Here is a 20416-nt window from a genome sequence, read left to right as displayed (position 1 = left end):
TACCTGTTAGGGATATAATAATTATTTTTAAGCGTTACGTATATATGGTCTTTCATTATTGACGCGTTAGTCAAGATTTCGATTAGTGTCTTGGAATGTAAAGCGCGAGACTGACTGACTCATGGACAAAGACATAATCGAAAACCGATAATGCCTCGAATAATATATACGCCGAAAAATACGGCGGCTGTTATCGGAAAACTTATACGGCTTATCCTTTATTATTAAACGAAATACCCAGGCGCATTATCATTTACTCGAAATATCTGAAAAACGTAAGCGAAAATTATTCTAACCCTCAACAAATATTAACATAAACGAAATTTAAATTCGTGTCGATGTTATTTCAATGTTATTAAAAAAAAAAAAAAAAAAAAAAAGAAAGAAAAAAAAGAAAACAAATACAAATATTTGTTCAATTGATTCCAAAAATTTGTTCGGAGAAATATAAAAAGAAAAGATAAACGACTCTTGTAATTATTTAAAACAAATTTTCAAAAATGATTTTTAAAATTTTGTATCGATAAACAAAAAAAAAAAAGAAAAAGAAACATTAATAGATTATTTTTAACGAACGACATATTTTCGATTCGCAATCGCCGAGTTTAAGTTAAAAGAAGGTTCGTAAAGAGGAAACAACTACAAAATACAAAAATTAAAAGGAAGGGAGATTGGGGGTTGGTAACATAACCGTGACTCGTCGTAGTACTTCGTCTTCGTCCGTTTTCATTCTTTTCCTCGGTTTGTTTTTCTTTATTGTTTTTTTGTTTTTCCGTTTTTTCTCTACAGTTTCGAAAGACGACGACCGATCACACTCGCGGTTTACGAAAGCACCGAGCGTGTAATCCACGACGAAAGTTTATAAACGGCGCACGCGAACAGCGCCTCCGCAAAAATCGATAACGCGTTACCCACTGCTTCATCTCTCTCTCTCTCTCTCTCTCTCTTTCTCCCTCATTCTCTCGTTCTATCTCTCTCTATTTTGCTGATATTGCACGCAACAGCGTAATATCCATACGCATCCATTGAAATTCCTATTGGTGAAAAAGAGAAAGAGAGAACTAAAAAATCCTACATATTAATCGAGTAGGAGAACAAGCAATTGCTCGACGATTTTTATTTCCATTCCATATGTCCCCTTTTTTTTCTTTATACTTCCAAAAAAAACCTATAATATTTTATTTTATTTTATATTATTTTAATTGAATTTAATTCATTTTTATTTTCCATACGATTTAATCAAATGGGATGAATTAACGCGATGACGAAGAAGTGACGTTTAACGGTAAATCGATTTACTATTATAATATTAATTAACGAAGTCATTATTTAAAAATGATCTAATTAATTTAATTCTTCAATGTTATTATAGAAAAATTGTCATTATTGAAATTTGATCGTAGTATATCTTATTTTGGAGAGTAATAAGAAATTGTATTATTTAATATTATATTATAATTACGAATTTAAACAATTAACATATAACGCTTATATGAGAAGTTTAAAACGTTTCATTTCATTTATTTCTTCACTAAAAATCTAATTATTTTTTTACGCAACGAAATATGGTCTGTCTTGAAACACCATTTCAATGAATGTGTATGATAACATTTAAAAATGATTAATTCAATTTATTTCCTCAATAAAAATGTATCCATTTATTATACTTAATAATTTTCGTTCAATTGAAATTCGATAAAAAAAAAAGAACTAATTTAATTATAGTTTTTCAAGCTTTTTTTTCCACGACGTTGACTCGTAAAGTTCTTCTCCTTTGAATTAAAGAAAAACTAAACATTAATTATAAATTCGAAGATCGTACGTGCCGATATGATCTAGTAAACCTTTAATAATCCGGGAATAAAACGATTCTTCTTCCTTTCTCGACAGAATTAATTCAGACGGGATTATTAATGCCTTTACGAATGCAATTAGTTTTGCGGACGAGGTTCGTCGGTGAGGAAAGGGAGACCACGAAGAGGATCGTTCGATCCCTTTTCTCCCTTCCTCCACCCTTATAGTCCACCCCTCCTCCACTTTTCAAACCTAGTCGGTCGTGGACGAAGGGACACTTTCAAAGTCGAGTGGGTAAGTGGGATGGATTATCGAAACGTTGCAGACAAACCTGACCATCTAGGATTAAAACGTCGACCGAGGACACTATGGGTGTTAAAATGTTCAACCATACTAAATACCGGACTTTCAGCAAACTAACTAATATGTAATAACAATTAGAAGAGATTCTCTAATTTCAACTGAATTTACGAGATGGAAGGAAACCTTATTACTACTCAAATTCTAGCTCTTTGAAGGTCTGTTAGGGGCAGCACGTTTGAAGATAATAATTTAATAGACAAAATGATTGTCCTTGAAGTCCCATAAGTGGTTACTGAAAATTACATTAAATTTGTTAACGAAATGCGATTATAAAAAAGACAAATATCCAATTGTTTTACTTATTTTTTCTAAATTTTTAATAAGTATAATTTAATTTAATGTGAACTTTTTAAGTTTGATAGGTAATTTACGAAATCGAATAATCGATGAGATTTTTCTTTCGAAATAACAAATTTTTATGCGAATTCGATTACGAGAAATATCATTGGATTTCTGTCTTCCATTTCTTTTTATTTCTTTTCAAAAAGAACATTATTAAACGTTTGACAGTTTTATCGCGCAGATCAAACGAACGACAGGCACGAGAAACTTCCTATTTCCGATATGATATCGAGCCAGAAAAGTTGAAATTTTTTTGTTTCGTTATCCTGACGTAACTTACGTTCCCTCGACGGATATAAGTATGTGACGATAAACTTTGTGACTGTTTAGAAAATATCGGCTTTTTTCTTTTTTTTCTTTTTTTTTTTTTTTACATAGTCAGCGTTTGCCGATTGACGTAACGAGGACTGCAACGTGTACACGGGGTGAGGCTGAACGTAATAAAAACACGTAAATATCACCAACGTTTATTTTATCTGTAAAAAAAACTTTCTTCCACGTCCGTTTCAAGATTTCCAATAAAAAAAAAAAAAAACAGCTTAGATTATTAATTTTCAAAATAAATATAAAATAAACTTTTTCTCTTACAAATACGAGAATCGATTGAAATATAATTAATTGTTTTTCAAAATAGAAAAATATTAATTTTTTGACAAGTGAATTAAAAACATTCCACCCCTAACGATCTCGCGACGATGGTCCGAAAATATTAATAGCGAAAATAATAGAAAGCGTGGATTAATCTGTATTATTATTATTATTATTATTATTAAAAGTTCACTTATGCAAAACCATATCCGAAATTTTCCATCCTTTTATATACGAGAAAAATATGCATAGAAATGTACTATACACGCACTACCGCGGTCTATTCATTTTATAATTATTTTCAATTCTATCCAAATAGATAATGTCAATCGAATCATAGAATTTTAGTGAATTAAATAAACAAAGTGTTACCAGTAAAACGATTCCAATATAACGGAATTATCCCGAGATATCATTCGGAAACCGCTTATCCGCATTTAGTTTAACGCGACCATGCATACACACCAAATAATATACAAATGTATAATTGTGTAGGAAAATTCAAATATATTATCGATTAATTGTTACTCGTACATTTGAATCAAATCGAATTCGAAACGAATGAGAATATAGTTTCAAATATCCGATATTATTATTATTATTATTATTGTTATTAATAATAATAATAATAATAATAATAATAATAATTTATCAAAAATATGAATATGAATTTTTTTAATTGCAATGGAAATCAATATTAATTCAAGCAAATCAATATTAATAATAATTAATTAATATTAATCAATAATAATAATAGTAACTGCTGTTGAAATTAGTAAATTCTGACAACTATGTTGTTCTTGCTTAACTCGTATTTGTTTCACGCCACGTCGAACCAAGCTTAAATATGATTAGGAGAGTAGCTAGGAAACTCGACACGTTGCATACCCGCTTTACGGTGGTCCTTATATTCGGTTACATACATTCGGTGTCAATAACGATGTATTCATCTATTTGAACTTGGAAAATACATTTTTAGGGCTCGACATATCTCCCTTTAAACAACAATCCTTATCGTCCCTATTATCGTTTTTTTATTTCCTATTATCGTATTATTTTATCTAATATTTTTTAGAAAATATTGACCTCTCCAATTAATTTCTAATCTATTATAATTATTTATATATTACTATTATATAATAATTTATAATATTAAGGGGATGTAATGTTGTTTCTGCGCATGTCAATGTATTTTGTTTATTATTTATCAACTCGTTGCATACTTTAAAGTCATGTATGAATTAAATGTGAAAAAGAAATGACATCACTTTTCGGTCCGCCTAATACATAATAATCCAATTATAAATAAATATATTCTTGAAAATATTAATAAAAACAAATGTTTATTGTTCGCCAGAGCCACGAAGCTTTTTGTAAACGTATCGATCGTTAAAATAATTCAACATCGTTTAAACACAGTACAAATCTCATAAAATTGATGATTATTGTATTGATCAAAATTGTTAATATTATAATCAAAACAACAACTATTTAAAACAAATACAAATGTTCAAATTAAATGAACCTAATTTAAGATCAACGAGTTTTATTAACATTCTGTCAAAACTTTGATCCAATTATTGTATTATCAATTTACTATTAATTTATATTGGACAATATTGTCTACAAAATATTAATAACATTATTGTTTTGGAATAATAACAAGATGATGATGTAAATGATTAAAATTAAATATGAAAATGATTATATCTTGTAAATAAAAAATGAAAAGGATATGTAATAATAAGAGTTCTTCTCACGCATTAAACGTACGTTTACGTTGCTGCTGACAGGTAAACGTTTGCAATAATAACAACAGCATGGTTTACTCGAGTCACCATTCTTGGCAAGCACACGTCCTCAGGAAACATCCGGACATCCGGACGTCCGAACGTCACGTAGAGAAAGACGAGCGTTACTACTAGTTACACACGTGAGAGTAAAACGTTTCACGTTTAACATAATATCCATCTATATATTCATCATAACAACACCGTTTTAACCATTCCAATTTAAATATCAGTTTCGTTACGAAATCAATTGTTTCTTTAATAAAAAAAAAAAAAAAGAAAAAAAAAAACTCTTACGTCAGATCCTTAAACACCGTCCGTTATCGACACATAATATATTTTTCATTTTATTTGATTATCTTTTTTATTTCTATTTAAAACGCTTAGCTGGAAAACGTTCGCGAATTGTTCACGCATCGATCGTTTTATCTCAGTTCGCTAAACGATTATCGATACGCGTCATGAAATGTAAAATATGAAATTTGCACGTTCGAAAGCTGCTTTCCATGGACATTGATCAGACGATAATCGATCTATCGACTTCTAACGTGATTAATATTCGAAATCGTCCAAGTGAGAACGGAGACACAGTCGCGAAATTTATCTTCTCATTCATCGACCATCTAAATTTCTACAAAAGTTTCTTCTTTCCAAAAAGAACTAACTTCGTTCTATTTGATTTCATTTATATTAACATTTCGAACGTAAATTAGTATTGCTATCATTTTCTTAACATGTACTTATTTGATGGATAATACAAAATTTCAACTATTAAAAAAAACTTCTCTTTAAAATGAGAGAATATATTGTGTTAAATAATTTATTCAAAATATTTTTATGCGCGTCGCGCGTGGATAGAATGTTTTAATTTAGGATTTAATTTAAAAAAAAAAAAAAAAAAAAAAAATAACAATCATTCGTGACGATATATTTGCGTAGAGAAGTAAAAATAAAATAACGTAAGATACACAAATAAAACATACATTTGCGTGTTAGGCATATCTAAAATGGTAATCATAGTCTATTTATCTACCATACTTGTTTGACTGGAGCGACAGTAACGTGTTTGATGTATCGTTTCCGGTATCCCTAATGCATCCATTGCGAGTTCACGATAATTTTACATACAAACCTAATACATATTATGTACGAGCTCGTTTATGAATTATATATATTTTTTATTGTTATCATCTAAATTACGATATTTTCACGAATTATCGATATTATTATTAAAAATAAGAAATATAATTATTGTTGTGTATTCGTTAAAACTTACCCCCCTCCCCCTCCTTACGTACGTTGGCTGAAGTTGTTCGAGTCGTTTGACGTGACTTCTGAAAACAAAAATTAAATAAAAACTTTTCAATGTGGGCGACAACGGAAACTCTTACGCAAACAATACAAAAATTGCAAAAAAGAAAAGTAAAGTATTGAAAAGAATGGAAAGAAAATGGAAAGGAAAAGGAAAAGAAAGGGATAGGGAAAGACTAGCGGAAGCTTAGGGACCCCCACAAATCGTTAATCTTCCGTGAAGGAAACATTCGTACCGACTGACGGTGCTCCGAAACTTGAAACCACCCCTCATAAGTCCGTGCACCACTTTTGTTCTTTCTTTCTTTCTTTCTTTCTTTTTTTTACATGTGGGAATACGTACAAAGCGTTCGAGAGAAGGAAAGAGAGATAAAGGAGTTTCTTCTTTTACGAAAAGAAAAAAGATATTTTAAAGGGACGAATTCAAATATTCCTTTACTTCGTCGTCGTCGTCGTCCCAAAACAGCAATTCGATAAAGCCGAACCAAAGTTACACATATATTATTATTTTTTGAAAACGATATATAGATTATATAGAATATTAATTATGGAATTATATTTATATCGAGCTTAATAATAAGTTTCGAATGACATGAAAAGTAATTATTTAACGAAAATATAATACATTTTTGTATTATATCTTTTAAAATGGATTACATCTAAATGAAATGTAATTAAATATAAATATCTATTTAATTTAAAAAAACAAACTCCTCCTCTCCCCCCCTACCCCAGGATCGATCAGTCCACATTTCTGTAAAGAATTCGTTTTTATTTTTCATTCAAAATGTATGTAAAATTGTACATAAATAAGAATTAATAAATGATTATTCGATAATTAAAGTAAAAACAACGAATGCAAAAAATATGCGAGAAAATTGATATGTTATATGTTAATAAATTAAAGAAACGTCGAAGTTCTTTATCTTGTTCTATCTTAAAAGCGACGAAGAAAAGAAACAAAAAGAAAATATAAAAAAATTGGAAAACTTAAAATGAAAAAAAGGAGAGATTTGCCGCACGTATTTCCGTAATGGGATACGCGAGGTACAAAGAGAGAAATAAAGAAAACTCGATCGATCTCATCGCAGACGTAGCTGTCTTCGACCGGAAGACAAACGAGGCAAACACGACCGGAAGTTCTTTCCTAGTTGGTTGCTCCTTCTCTTCGTCTAATAGTTGTCGCGCATTAAAGTAATATTCCGACATGTCAGCTAACAAAAATTACAAATGTTTTTACGCAAGAATTTTTGGTCCTTCCTTTGCGCCCCTGTTTTGACATAAGAATTATTTAAATATATAAACAATCACGAAGGTTACGAATTTTTTAAAGTAGCCACTTCATCTCATTTCCATGAAAATTTTTAACGTTTTTTTTTTCTTAATAATTTTTCTAATGAAAAATTTATATTTAATTCTCTTAATAATCAATATATAAATAAAATAATTTTATTTTATTTTTCGCTTATTTTTGCTGCAACATTATTTCAATATCTAACACAATCGTAATAATTGTGAATATTTGAAACTACACATGCATGCATGCACTAACTTTTTCATGTTCCATCAAAACTTTTAATGAATTTTTTTAACAAAATTTTCTATACAAATTTATATAAATAATATATATATAAATCTATAAATGTAACAATCTGATTTCACTTTGGTATCTCTACCATTTATCGAAAAAAATAATACAAGTTCCTAAAAAGCTGTTTCTTTTCAATAGAAAAAAAAAAGAAAAAAATTAGAATATCCTTTCAATCTAAAAGAATCAAATCAAACGCCATGGGGTAAACCTGGCAATAAGAAAGGAAGAAGAAGGATAACAAGGAACGAAAAGGGATAGAAAACTTATACTGTTACCAATACGGAGGCAATTATGGGGACAGGATTTGCATGAAAGTGGAAAAACTTTTTGTTTTCGGGTTGAACCAAATCCCCCATCACCACCACTACTTCGATATCACCAATTCTCTCTCTCTCTCTCTCTTTATTCACCCTTCCCAGTATTCACCTTTCCATACCATCCGCCACCCCCGATCGAGTCTTTCGCATATTTGAATATGAAGCGTCCGTAAATTTTTTTTTCCTCTAGCATGCGCGTGTAGACCGCGCTGAGCTATCAGCCAACGAATTAACCCTTCTGTTCGGAGAGATACCACGTGCTGCGACACAATTCCCAATCAACCAGGTACTACCCTTCCTCCTCTCCGTTGTCATTTTTTTTCTTTCTTTCTATTTTCTTTCCCTTTTTTTTCACGGAATAAAAGAAAATCATAGGAAAAGGAAGGAAGGAAGCAAGGAAGGAAGGAAGAAAGAAAGAAAAATCGGATTACTAGGAATAATTTTTCCAACTTGAACGAAATTCGATGAAAATGTAAAAACCCACCCTCCTTCCCACCTCCAAAAAAAAAAATCTATCACAAATTTGTCTTTCCGCGTCCTTGTAATACAATTATCTTTTTATATTTTTATTATTATTATTATTATTATTATTATTATTATTATTATTATTATTATTATTATTATTTCCTTACACAAGTAAGAATAATAATTAAATCGATAGAAACGATTAGGTATAATAAGAACGAGTTTTTATTTATCGCATTGAAATGTCACGCGGGAAATTGTAGACGGAGCAGCACGTGCTCGAGTAAAGGGTACAAAGTTACGTATTTGTATTTTACAAAATTAAAGCGCATTGTCGTGGTCAAGTATTCGTGTACTACATAACCCATCTACCCAAACATATAAAGATTCGTATATTTAAATACATAGATATATGTAGGGAACGTATGGTTAAATGTACTTACATATATGTATTTATAATACATGTATAAACGTATACATACGCAAATCGTATGTAGGAAACTTCTGTGGTATTCTGGCAAGCACCCAAACGTTTTCCATCGCGGTAATATCGTGGCTAACGTTACGTTTCGTCGGTGTTCGAGCGTACGTTTATTTCAAAGCAACGCACACGAGTTCACATTTAAAAACGATTTCTTTATTTCTTTATATATCTTATTTATTTTTTTTTTTTGACTCTGAAATAAAGATAAGGAGAGAGAGAAATAAGCCGAAAGTGAAAAGGATTTTTTTTTTGTTCACAATTACAAGAACATTTTCGAATAAATGAGAGAATAAACGAATGTTAAAAGAGTTCAAAGGTGGAATAAAAAGGTAAATTTTGTAGAGAGAAAACAGAAATTTAATATACTAATTTTAACTCGGAGAATTCTCGGTTTTATGAAATTCTTTCTTTTAATAATAAAACTGTATTAATTATCATACAGGGAGAAACAGAAATATTCGTACTCGCTCTTATTGAAAATTTGAAATAACATAATCTTCAACATTCCTCATTTAGGGTTATTCAATTTTCTATTTTATATTAATCTTATTGAAAAAGGATATTTTATATTGTTAGAGAAATATAATTTCATTCGAACGATCAAAAATCGATCTAACAAGGATATTTGTATTTACGCACGAGATATAACAAAAATACAATGATTATTTTTGCAATACTTTTGAACGCCAAAGCGTTGTAGTAAAATCGTAATATTCATTTATTAGACAATACCGATTCCGCGTATTCGACTTTCATTATTTTTTATTTTTTTTTTTTAAATTTAATTATAAACTCGATAAATCCGATAGAATTCGATCGCAAAAGATTAAACACAGAATTTTACCATTTAAATCTATGCTTAAAGATAAAACGCGGTAAGTGTACCATTATAATTGACTCGTCCCACGGTTGGACATAAATATTCATAAGAGGATGCTAAAGCCACGATGAAACCTTCTACGAAAAGAATATAAAATGAATTAAAATGAGGGAAAGTGAACGATGGCGGGAGAGACGAGTGTAAAACCGATACGAAACGAGGAAAAACGTATCATCTCTGACGAGACGCATCCTATTTGTTATTTATATGCGTCGATAATAAGAGAATAAAAAATAAAAAAATAAAAAGAATAAAATAAATATATTTCGAGTATTTGAAAAGTATTTAAAATAACGCAAACGCAAAACTTAATTCGCAATGAATCCCAACATAATCGATATTTTTTCTACGCACTCGGAATCATCCCGCGAATAATAATTATTTTTTTTAAAGACCGAATTACAAAATACAAAAATCCGACACGTTTAACGAACAAACATTTTACGAATATAATAAAAATTGCGTCAAAAATTGGTTCATATCGAAATGAAAGCAAAACGCCATCATCATCGAACACGGCAAACAATATTGCGTTACCCCAACATGCGTCATTTAATATTTCATTCATTACATCAGTCGCTTGCATGAGCAAGCACAAGTATAAACGCTATCGATCAACAATGTGTTATAATTGAATCGATATTATCTATACATATATACGAACTTTATCGATCGTTTTATAAAAATGCATTAGAAAAAAATAATACTTAAATCCATGTTATTCCAATAACGACGTTTGTATCATAATCAAAGTAACACTTGAAATATATCGGACTTCACACGCAACACTAATTGTAAGTATATAAACCATCCATCTTTCGAGAGTTTCACCAAGTAATAATATCTCTCTTGAAGTTAGAAAATTGGTGGGGGAGAGGGTAGTCTGCGAAGTTATTTGCTAGTTATGATGGTCCTTGTAGTCCTACCCCCGTTTCTTGGCCATCCAACGAAAGACCTGTCTCCAAATTCCTTGATTAAACGAACGTGAGCAAGTACTTTACTTTTCCATTCCTCACCACCCCTCTCACCACTCTTCTCACACTTAACTCTCACTCTCTCTCTCTTTCTCTCACTCGTTGTAACTCATTGCAGCGACTAATTAGTAATATCAAAGATATCCTGAGGAGAAAGTTGTTCTCTCTCTCTCTCTCTCTCTTATTTCACCGAATTACATCCATCAACCACTCGCAGCAGCAGCAACAGCAGTATCGTCATACTCGTCTAGACTTTATGCTTGAGCAGTCACATCTATCTTAGGTAGGTACTAATTCGTGGAAATTCTTCATTGAATAAAATCTACTGCCAGGTGACACCTTTCCCTTTTCTGACGACTCCTTCCTTATCTCTTTCTTCAATCATCTTATATCTTCTTCTGAACTTGCATTTTATAGTGTGTCTTTTTCTGTACGTTTATGTGTACGAGAACGCGCGTGTGTGGGCGCGTATTCTGTTAGAGTGCTTGCTGTCAAGTGAGTATCTCGACGATAACTCACCGAGATGATTCTCACCGAGGTAATCTATCTCTTTTTCACTTTTTTTCATTCTCTCTTTCTCTCTCTCTCTCTCTTTCTTTCTTGATTTCTTTCTTTCTCTGCATTTTTGTTACCACGAAGAAAGGTCAAATTGAAAAAGATGAGAGAGCAAGAGTTACGATTACTAAGCACGATACTGAGAAATGCAATATTTCAAAGAGCAAACACATTGGAATTACTTGTCGATTCGTTATGACTTTTTTTGTCGAATTACATTAATATTATTATACATATATGTACGGTATCTAAAAATTGTGATTATTTTAAAATGTAATAAAGCATTAAGTTTGAAATTATTCGAGGAAATTTCATTCAGAATTAAAAATTTTTCGATAAAGATTAATCCACAAATATTTCTTTTTATAATAATGCTCGTACTGCATCTATTGTCTACAATTTTTCCATTTTTAGATATCACTTTTAGGCCAGTCAACGCGGGCCAAACCCGGAACTTTTCTTGTTTATGCTTCAAAATTTGACCTAAGAGTAAGTTGACGACGCTGAATCGAATGGTGCTAATTATAATAAAATCAGCAACCGGCATCTTGGGGAAAAAGGGTAAAAAAGGGTAAAATATAGCCTTATCTTAGAATCTAGGCATTTAATCGAAAAAAGTTTCAAACAAAAGTTGTAGAGAATTAAAATATACATAAAAAATGTTCTATGAGTTATCTTCGTATTTTCAAAAATAAGCGCATAAAATTGGATTGAAGATGGGAACAAAATTTTAAGAGTGGGAGAAGGCAAGCTTATCCCTCCGTCGCGTTTTACACGCGAGCGAGCTAGTATGCGTGCGAGCGTCCGTGTGCACTAAAACACAAACGAAGGATCTTCGGCAATCTTCGGGACTCTCGGTCTTGAATGAAAGTGCGAGTGAGAGAACAAACCAATATTTCTCTCTTTTTATTTATCATGCGATAACGAGTATTATTGTCCTTGGCCATCGATTGTTGAGCCTTCTGATATTTCTCTTTTTATATTTTTTCTTTCGGTAGCGAGAATTTTACGTCTTGGCCATCGAGCGTCGAGCGTTTTGTATACGAGTGCGAGTGAGAAAGAAAACCGATATTTCTCTCTTTCTATTTTTTCTTTCGGTAGCGAGAATTTTTCGTTTTGGCCATCGTGCGTCGAGCGTTTTGTATATCTATATATATCGGCGTATAAGCGCGGCATTTTTAAATCGAATCTTGATGCTTATGGCACGCCGTTTCTTTATTTATTGTCAAAAATAATGAACCTTGAGTAAAAAAAAAAATAATTCATTTTAACAGAAACTATTATTATTTAGTTGAGAGTAAAAATAATGAATTAATTTTGTGTCTCGCCATAAAATTAATTAGAATAATTAATTGATGTAAATTCTTTGTCTCACAAAAATTTATTTGTATATCAAATTGAATACGTATTCTTTTTAAGACGAAATTTAAAATTTAAATATTTTTCCTATTAAATTATTTATTTTATAAAATTCTAAATTACTGACTTTTTGTCTCGTAAAAATTTATTAGTGTATCAAATTAAATACATATTTGAAAAAGAAGAATTTTATATCCACACATAAAATTAATTCAAGATATATATGAAAGGATATTCTAAAAACGTGGAATTTATTTTTTGTCTATACATATTTTTAATTCATTTTTATTATGTTATAAGAAAATAGTAATGCATTCTGATTTATCTTCGAAGTCTTAAGAATTGTATGAAATAAATTGAGCTATTATCAAGTGGTGCGTTAGCGTAAGTAGTAACGTCTTCGCTTCTCGCGCTGGGTATTTAACGTTCGATTCTTCGAGGGGGAATTATTTTTTTATAAGTTTTTCTATCCTTAGGTTATATAAATTGTTTTTACGTTTCCTAATTTCTAATTATATATAGAAAAAAATTAAAATTATTACAAAAAAATTAAAAGCAATAAATTTTTTACATCTTGCACAAATAAAGGAAGATTTATTACTTAAATTACAAATTCATCCTGTAAATATCATCCTAAAAAATGTCTCGCTTCGGCACGTTAAAAATTAATTTTTGTTATTTATTGGATATTATTTAATTTATAATTAGTAACTTTATTACTCACGTAATAATGTTGATTTCTTAATAAATTTTTATCGTTAGTGCAAAATTTGAAAAAAATCTGAGGTGGGACTCACTGACCGTCTCCTTGTTAAGGATAGAAAAACTTAGAAAAAAAATAATTCCCCCACAAAGAATCGAACGTTAAATACCCAGCGCGAGAAGCGAAGACGTTACTCCTTACGCTAACGCACCACTTAATAATTGTTCAATTTATTTCGTACAATTCTTAAGACTTCGAAGATGAATCGGAATGCATTACTGTTTTCTTATAACATAATAAAAATGAATTAAAATTATGTATAGACTAAAAATAAATTCCACGTTTTTAGAATATCCTTTCATATATATCTTGAATTAATTTTATGTGTGGATATAAAATTCTTCTTTTTCAAATATGTATTTAATTTGATACACTAATAAATTTTTACGAGACAAAAAGTCAGTAATTTAGAATTTTATAAAATAAATAATTTAATAGGAAAAATATTTAAATTTTAAATTTCGTCTTAAAAAGAATACGTATTCAATTTGATATACAAATAAATTTTTGTGAGACAAAGAATTTACATCAATTAATTATTCTAATTAATTTTATGGCGAGACACAAAATTAATTCATTATTTTTACTCTCAACTAAATAATAATAGTTTCTGTTAAAATGAATTATTTTTTTTTTTACTCAAGGTTCATTATTTTTGACAATAAATAAAGAAACGGCGTGCCATAAGCATCAAGATTCGATTTAAAAATGCCGCGCTTATACGCCGATATATATAGATATACAAAACGCTCGACGCACGATGGCCAAAACGAAAAATTCTCGCTACCGAAAGAAAAAATAGAAAGAGAGAAATATCGGTTTTCTTTCTCACTCGCACTCGTATACAAAACGCTCGACGCTCGATGGCCAAGACGTAAAATTCTCGCTACCGAAAGAAAAAATATAAAAAGAGAAATATCAGAAGGCTCAACAATCGATGGCCAAGGACAATAATACTCGTTATCGCATGATAAATAAAAAGAGAGAAATATTGGTTTGTTCTCTCACTCGCACTTTCATTCAAGACCGAGAGTCCCGAAGATTGCCGAAGATCCTTCGTTTGTGTTTAGTGCACACGGACGCTCGCACGCATACTAGCTCGCTCGCGTGTAAAACGCGACGGAGGGATAAGCTTGCCTTCTCCCACTCTTAAAATTTTGTTCCCATCTTCAATCCAATTTTATGCGCTTATTTTTGAAAATACGAAGATAACTCATAGAACATTTTTTATGTATATTTTAATTCTCTACAACTTTTGTTTGAAACTTTTTTCGATTAAATGCCTAGATTCTAAGATAAGGCTATATTTTACCCTTTTTTACCCTTTTTCCCCAAGATGCCGGTTGCTGATTTTATTATAATTAGCACCATTCGATTCAGCGTCGTCAACTTACCCTTAGGTCAAATTTTGAAGCATAAACAAGAAAAGTTCCGGGTTTGGCCCGCGTTGACTGGCCTATTAACATTTTGTTATTATTTTTCGAGTAATATTTTGAACCAGATATTCGAGTAGTATACACCTTACCCGTCTATCCAAAATACTCGGGTTACCAGTAGTTTCTCGACTCGTCGAAAATGTACAAGAGTATATTTTCTATGGGAGAGAAGAAAGCAGAAAGAAAAGAACATTTCTACCCCGACATTTCGAGTTTCGTTCTTAAATTAGAATCGTATTTCGAGAACTCCAAGCACAATTAGAAACATACAAAACACGTCTGCTATGAAAGCACGTGGTATGGGGGTTATTGTTTGGATTTCAATTTCCTTGGAAATTAACACGGCGTTAATGATTCGTTTTCTTTTTTTTTTCTTCTTTTTTTCTTTTTCTTTTTTTTTTATGAAATTTCTTTTCAGTAGAAAATAAAATTAATCCAAACAGTTGTTGACTTAAAATTACAGACAAAAGTTTGGAGAACGGAAAAAAAAGATCTGGATCACGTATTATCTAAAATAAATATTTAAAATTATTCCAAAATAATATAACAATTGATTTAAAATTAAATATATAAAAGCACGAATAAGTGTTTAAAATGAACTACTAATGCAATCTTCTTTGACATCCCACATAATTTTCGATTGTCTCTTTGTATTTCAATTTCCTTTGAAATTAACACAGCGCTAATGAGATTCGTTTTTTTTTTTTTTTTTTTTTATATACGATACCTTTTTACTAGAGAATAAAATTAATCCAAGCAGTATAAACTTGTATTACAGATAAATGTTTATAGAAAAAAAAAAAGATCTATATCACGTATGATCTAAAATAAATATTCAAAATTATTCCCAAAAATAATATAATAATCGATATCAAAATTAAACACACATAAAAGCATAAATGCATTATTGTTTAAACTTAACACCAATCTTCCTTGACATCCCACATCGTTTTCGATTCTCTCTTTCTCTATTGTACTCTTTCTCTCTCTCTCTCTCTTCCACCACCACCAGCCCTTTTCTCGTGCACGTTCAATTCACCGCGAAGAAGACCGCGCACTCTGTGTATCGCGAACAACGCGATTAGTTCCTCTCCGCATAGAATGTAATTACGCGAAGGAGGATGAGGATGAGGATGAGAATGGGGATGAGGATGAAGAGGAGAAGGAGAAGGACGTACAGGACATGGAAGAAAGAGAGAGAGAGAGAGAGAAGAGTTGGTTGGGTCGATGAACTCGAAGGATGCAGTCGATGGGCACGTTCTCTCTCTCTCTCTCTCTCTTCCCCTTGTTCACTCACTGACTCGCTCTAACTCACATACACACACACACACATACAAACTATGTTACACACCTTTCCGAGAGTTCGGATCGATGGAGAGCCATTTCCAACGAGGCCACGGGACAAACTCGATCTCGAACGGAATTCAGGGTGTAAACGTACAAGTAGTCTCCAAGGAGACAGTGCATGGAAGCTCGAACGACCAGAGAACACGTTCAAAGGAAACGGAGAAGAATAAGGAGAACGACGGAGAAGAAGGATAAGAAGAAAGGAAAGAGAAGAACCTTTGAAAAGTGTGTTCTTGGTATGCCGCTCTGTTTGCCACGAGACTTCGACGAGAGTCTCCATTTAATCCGATGTAATCGAATAGTACCAACCCTCTCCCTCTCTCTCTCTCTCTCTCTCTCTCTCTCTCTCCATTATCTTGATTTTACCCTTATTTTTTCTTTCTATCTTTCTTTTCCGCTATATATTTACTTCTCTATTTTGATCTCTTCTTCTATTTTGTTTTCCTTAGTACATAAGGTATACCAAATAATTTGTCTAGAAAATAAACGATTATTGGAAAAGAAAAATGATCTTTAATACTGAATCTATTTTCTAACTGCATACAATAAGAATATTATCTTAATACAAATCATATAAAAGTTTGTAAGTTTAATTTAAGACTCGTTGATTTCAATGTAGAAAAAAATATTTTATTGTCAATAATATAGAAGAATTTGTGATTAAAAGAAAATAATTGTAAAACGAGTACGTTATTGGTTAAAGTTGAATAATTATTTAAATAAATATACAACACAAATATATAATCCATAGTTCATACAATAATAAAAACAACGAACAAAATAAGTATGTTTTATTGAAACCGATGAGACATCATCTATTACAACTGTTACTCGTATTAATAAATTAAGCCGTTGGATTGACCGAATCAAGACTCGAGCCTAGGATAATTCGATTGCTATATCCATTAAGCTATCCAAACCCCATTTGACCAATGTTCTCACGAGTACCTATTATATTTGGCATGGAGATGTTCGATCGTATAGTTTAAAAACTTAACTTTAATATTTAAAACATACCGGAAAAAGATACAGATTACTGGGACACCCTATATACTCTACCCTACTTTTTTTTACCTATGTACTTGTCTATTTATTTATTTCTTTATCCTATCACCACCTTTCTCTCTCTCTCTCTCTCTCTCTTTCTCTCTCCCAGTATTTTTCAACCCCCACTCTTTCATGGTAATCCCAGGGATAAAATCCCAAAGTGATTGCCTCCCTTTTTCCAGAAGCATTGAGCAAAGGAAAAGGCGGATACTTCGGAACACGTCGAATCCTCCGGAATTGCAAAGTCGCACACCGTATTCCAACGTTACTGCTACTTCTACTTCTACTTCTACTTCTACTTCTTCTTCACCCACACTTCGGTTAGTAAAGAGAACCAGGGGTGTTACTGATGTGAGTGTGAGAAATAAGAGATGAAAGTACTAGTCGGAGTGCTAGACTGGACGAGAGTAGCTCGTAATCCGTGTCGAAAAGCAAACTAAACAGACCGAGACAACAGAAGATGATCGCGGATTGTAGAAAAGAAACCGATGAAAACCGCTTTTCCACGGCTTCTACTGCTTCTGCTAGTACGACTATTACTATTACGATGAATGTTACGAAAAAGAACTGGAAAAGGTTCCCCCTCCCACCCCCTTCCTTCACTTGTAATATCTTTCCAAGAAGAAGCAGAGAATCGACCGTGAAAACACATCTCGTGCAAAGTTATTGGAAAAGATTTTTCTTTTAACTTTCCTTGAAGTATCTTAAAAAAGGTCGATGTTATTTAGTTTTTCTAAAAGATTTCAATAGGACCACGATTATTAATATAATCGTGTATCGTTTCTCCCTTAGGGGACGTCCAATCATTGTTTTCTTTCGTAATGCTATAACATTACATGATATTCCATTTGCATGTTAAACGAATAAGTTAAACTATAATGTAGGATTGTGCGATAATATTTCCAACCTACTGTGAAAATATATTAGAGACAAGAGTGTACGATATGATAATTTGTTGAAAAATTTATTCCACAAATGTGGAAGATAATTGTAACGATGAGAATAATATAAATAACATTATATATATATTCTGTTTAAAGTGTAGAAGAACAATTTGTTTCATAATAATAATAATAATAATAATAATAATAATAATAATAATAATAATAATAATAATGATAAACATTAATAATGAAAATCTACGATAAAAGTTAAAAAAATATGAGTAAAATGTAACAAAACGAATATCCAACGTTATTCTTCTCGTACAATTTTATTCTTCTTCTAATGAAGTAAGCCGAGTTGGAAACATTCTAACGTTGGAATCTTGTCCACGTGTTAGCTTGAGTGTAAGAAGACAGTAGTTTGAATTAACCTATGCCCTCGGTCCTCTTTGTACGATGTTCTCATGCTCGCCGAGAGCCCAGAATGAAATCGTTTCTCATCACGAGAAAGCAAGAAAGAACTAATCTGATGTTAGTATAAAAGAAAGAGAGAGAATAAAAACATGGGCTTACTGTCGACACGTAGAGAAAAGGAAGGAACGTGTTGTATTTTCTCTGAGATTAAGGGCTTCGTTCGTATAGCAGCTTCAAGACAGAGAGAGAGAAAGAGAGACCAAAAAATAAAAATTTATTCGCGTTACTATAGTCTTTTAAGTAAAGAAATCCCTACGAGAAGTTTATAGTTTCCATAAGGACCATAAGTTTCTTTTATGCGTTTCGCCCGATTCGCGTAATATTTATATGAAAAAGTTAATTTAACACATTCAATTTAAATAAAATTAATGATGTGTAAAATATAGAATACGTAGTCTTCAAATTTTAGATTTTGATGAAATTTGTAGAACACCTTTTGTTACATGTTATTATAAACATTTTTATGATGAATATCATTAAAAAATATATACGATTTAAAAATAAATCGTGTGCAAATCAATTAATATTTCATTTAAAATTATAAGATGAAAGTAGAGAAAAAAAATGCTCGTTAACGTTAAAAGTTATGAGAATTTGAAAATCTGTATTTCATCAAACAATGAAATATTTATATTAAATAAAAAGCCGATAAAATTTGAGTTAATCTCACGTCTATCGTGTCAACTCGAAGTTTTCAGGATTAACGAGGCAATCAAGGTGACTTTACTTATATACCATCATGACCAGCTTGGAATGGAATTGTTTCTTGTCACGAGAACAGGGTTTAACGTTACCGTCAAGGTGCAAGATAGCACGCGGAAGTCGTAGGAAATACTCCAGATACGGTTTAGTGTTCTCTACCCAAGTTTGACCTTCTCTCATACGTGTAAGAAACAAAGCGAACTAATACGGGACGATAAAAAACAAAAGAAAAGAAAAAGAAAAATAAAGATTTCAATCAATTCAACTTAAAAAAGTATAACACGAACACACTCAAATTTTTATCGAGAATTTATGTATACTATTATCATCGTGCGATAATGCATTTCAGCAAATAGAATAAATATTTTATGTCTTATTTCGAAGAAAAATAAAAATAAATATATATGTTTAAAAGAAAAGAACAATTATGCAACCCGTAAATCAAAGACTGTATATCGTAAAACCTGTATATCGTAGACCTGTATATCGTAGACCTGTATATCAAATTATCAATATTTTCAACGAATAAAAGTATTAAGCAATTAAAAATAAATTGTATTATATTTTAATTAATTTCAATCATATGTAATATATGAAAATGTTAAAATTAATTACTTTTCTTAAGAAAATCAAGCATCTAACGTGACCAAAATTGTATTATATATTTTCGATTAATTTAATTCCATAGAAAAATATTTTCACCATTTAGGGAATAATACCTCGTACATGCATTCAGAATGACTCGTCTAGCTTTGTCATTATAAAATAAATTGCAGTACACGGACTGTAATTTTTTGATCGAACGATAGACACGTTCGATGTGTCGTTTTTCCTCAATAAAAAAGAAAAAATTAACGAGAGAAGAAACAAACTTGATACTCGCGAGAAACACAATTGAGAAAAAAAAATTCGGAGCAGGTCGAGTATCTGCACCTTTTTTTACGACAATA

The 20416-nt window shown here is 31.1% G+C and overlaps 1 protein-coding gene across 9 annotated transcripts in view; it reads right to left on the bottom strand.

The window, feature by feature from the left end:
* LOC122519104 (protein tincar) overlaps positions 1-20416 on the bottom strand; it is a 166671-nt gene that overhangs the window by 91480 nt on the left and 54775 nt on the right. For 8 of the 9 annotated variants that reach the window (XM_043638338.1, XM_043638346.1, XM_043638345.1 and 5 more), the window contains one exon: positions 6154-6211. The exons of the other annotated variant lie outside the window; for it this stretch is intronic. The gene's annotated coding sequence lies outside the window, so the exon portion shown is untranslated. The remainder of the gene's footprint in view (positions 1-6153; positions 6212-20416) is intronic. 9 annotated transcript variants of the gene reach the window in all.

Source organism: Polistes fuscatus, unplaced genomic scaffold (genome assembly GCF_010416935.1).
Source record: "Polistes fuscatus isolate 324 unplaced genomic scaffold, CU_Pfus_HIC Scaffold3, whole genome shotgun sequence".
In the NCBI taxonomy this organism is placed as follows: domain Eukaryota; kingdom Metazoa; phylum Arthropoda; class Insecta; order Hymenoptera; family Vespidae; genus Polistes; species Polistes fuscatus.
Note: the sequence above shows the minus strand (reverse complement) of the source record. Positions and strands in the feature narration are given on the sequence as shown.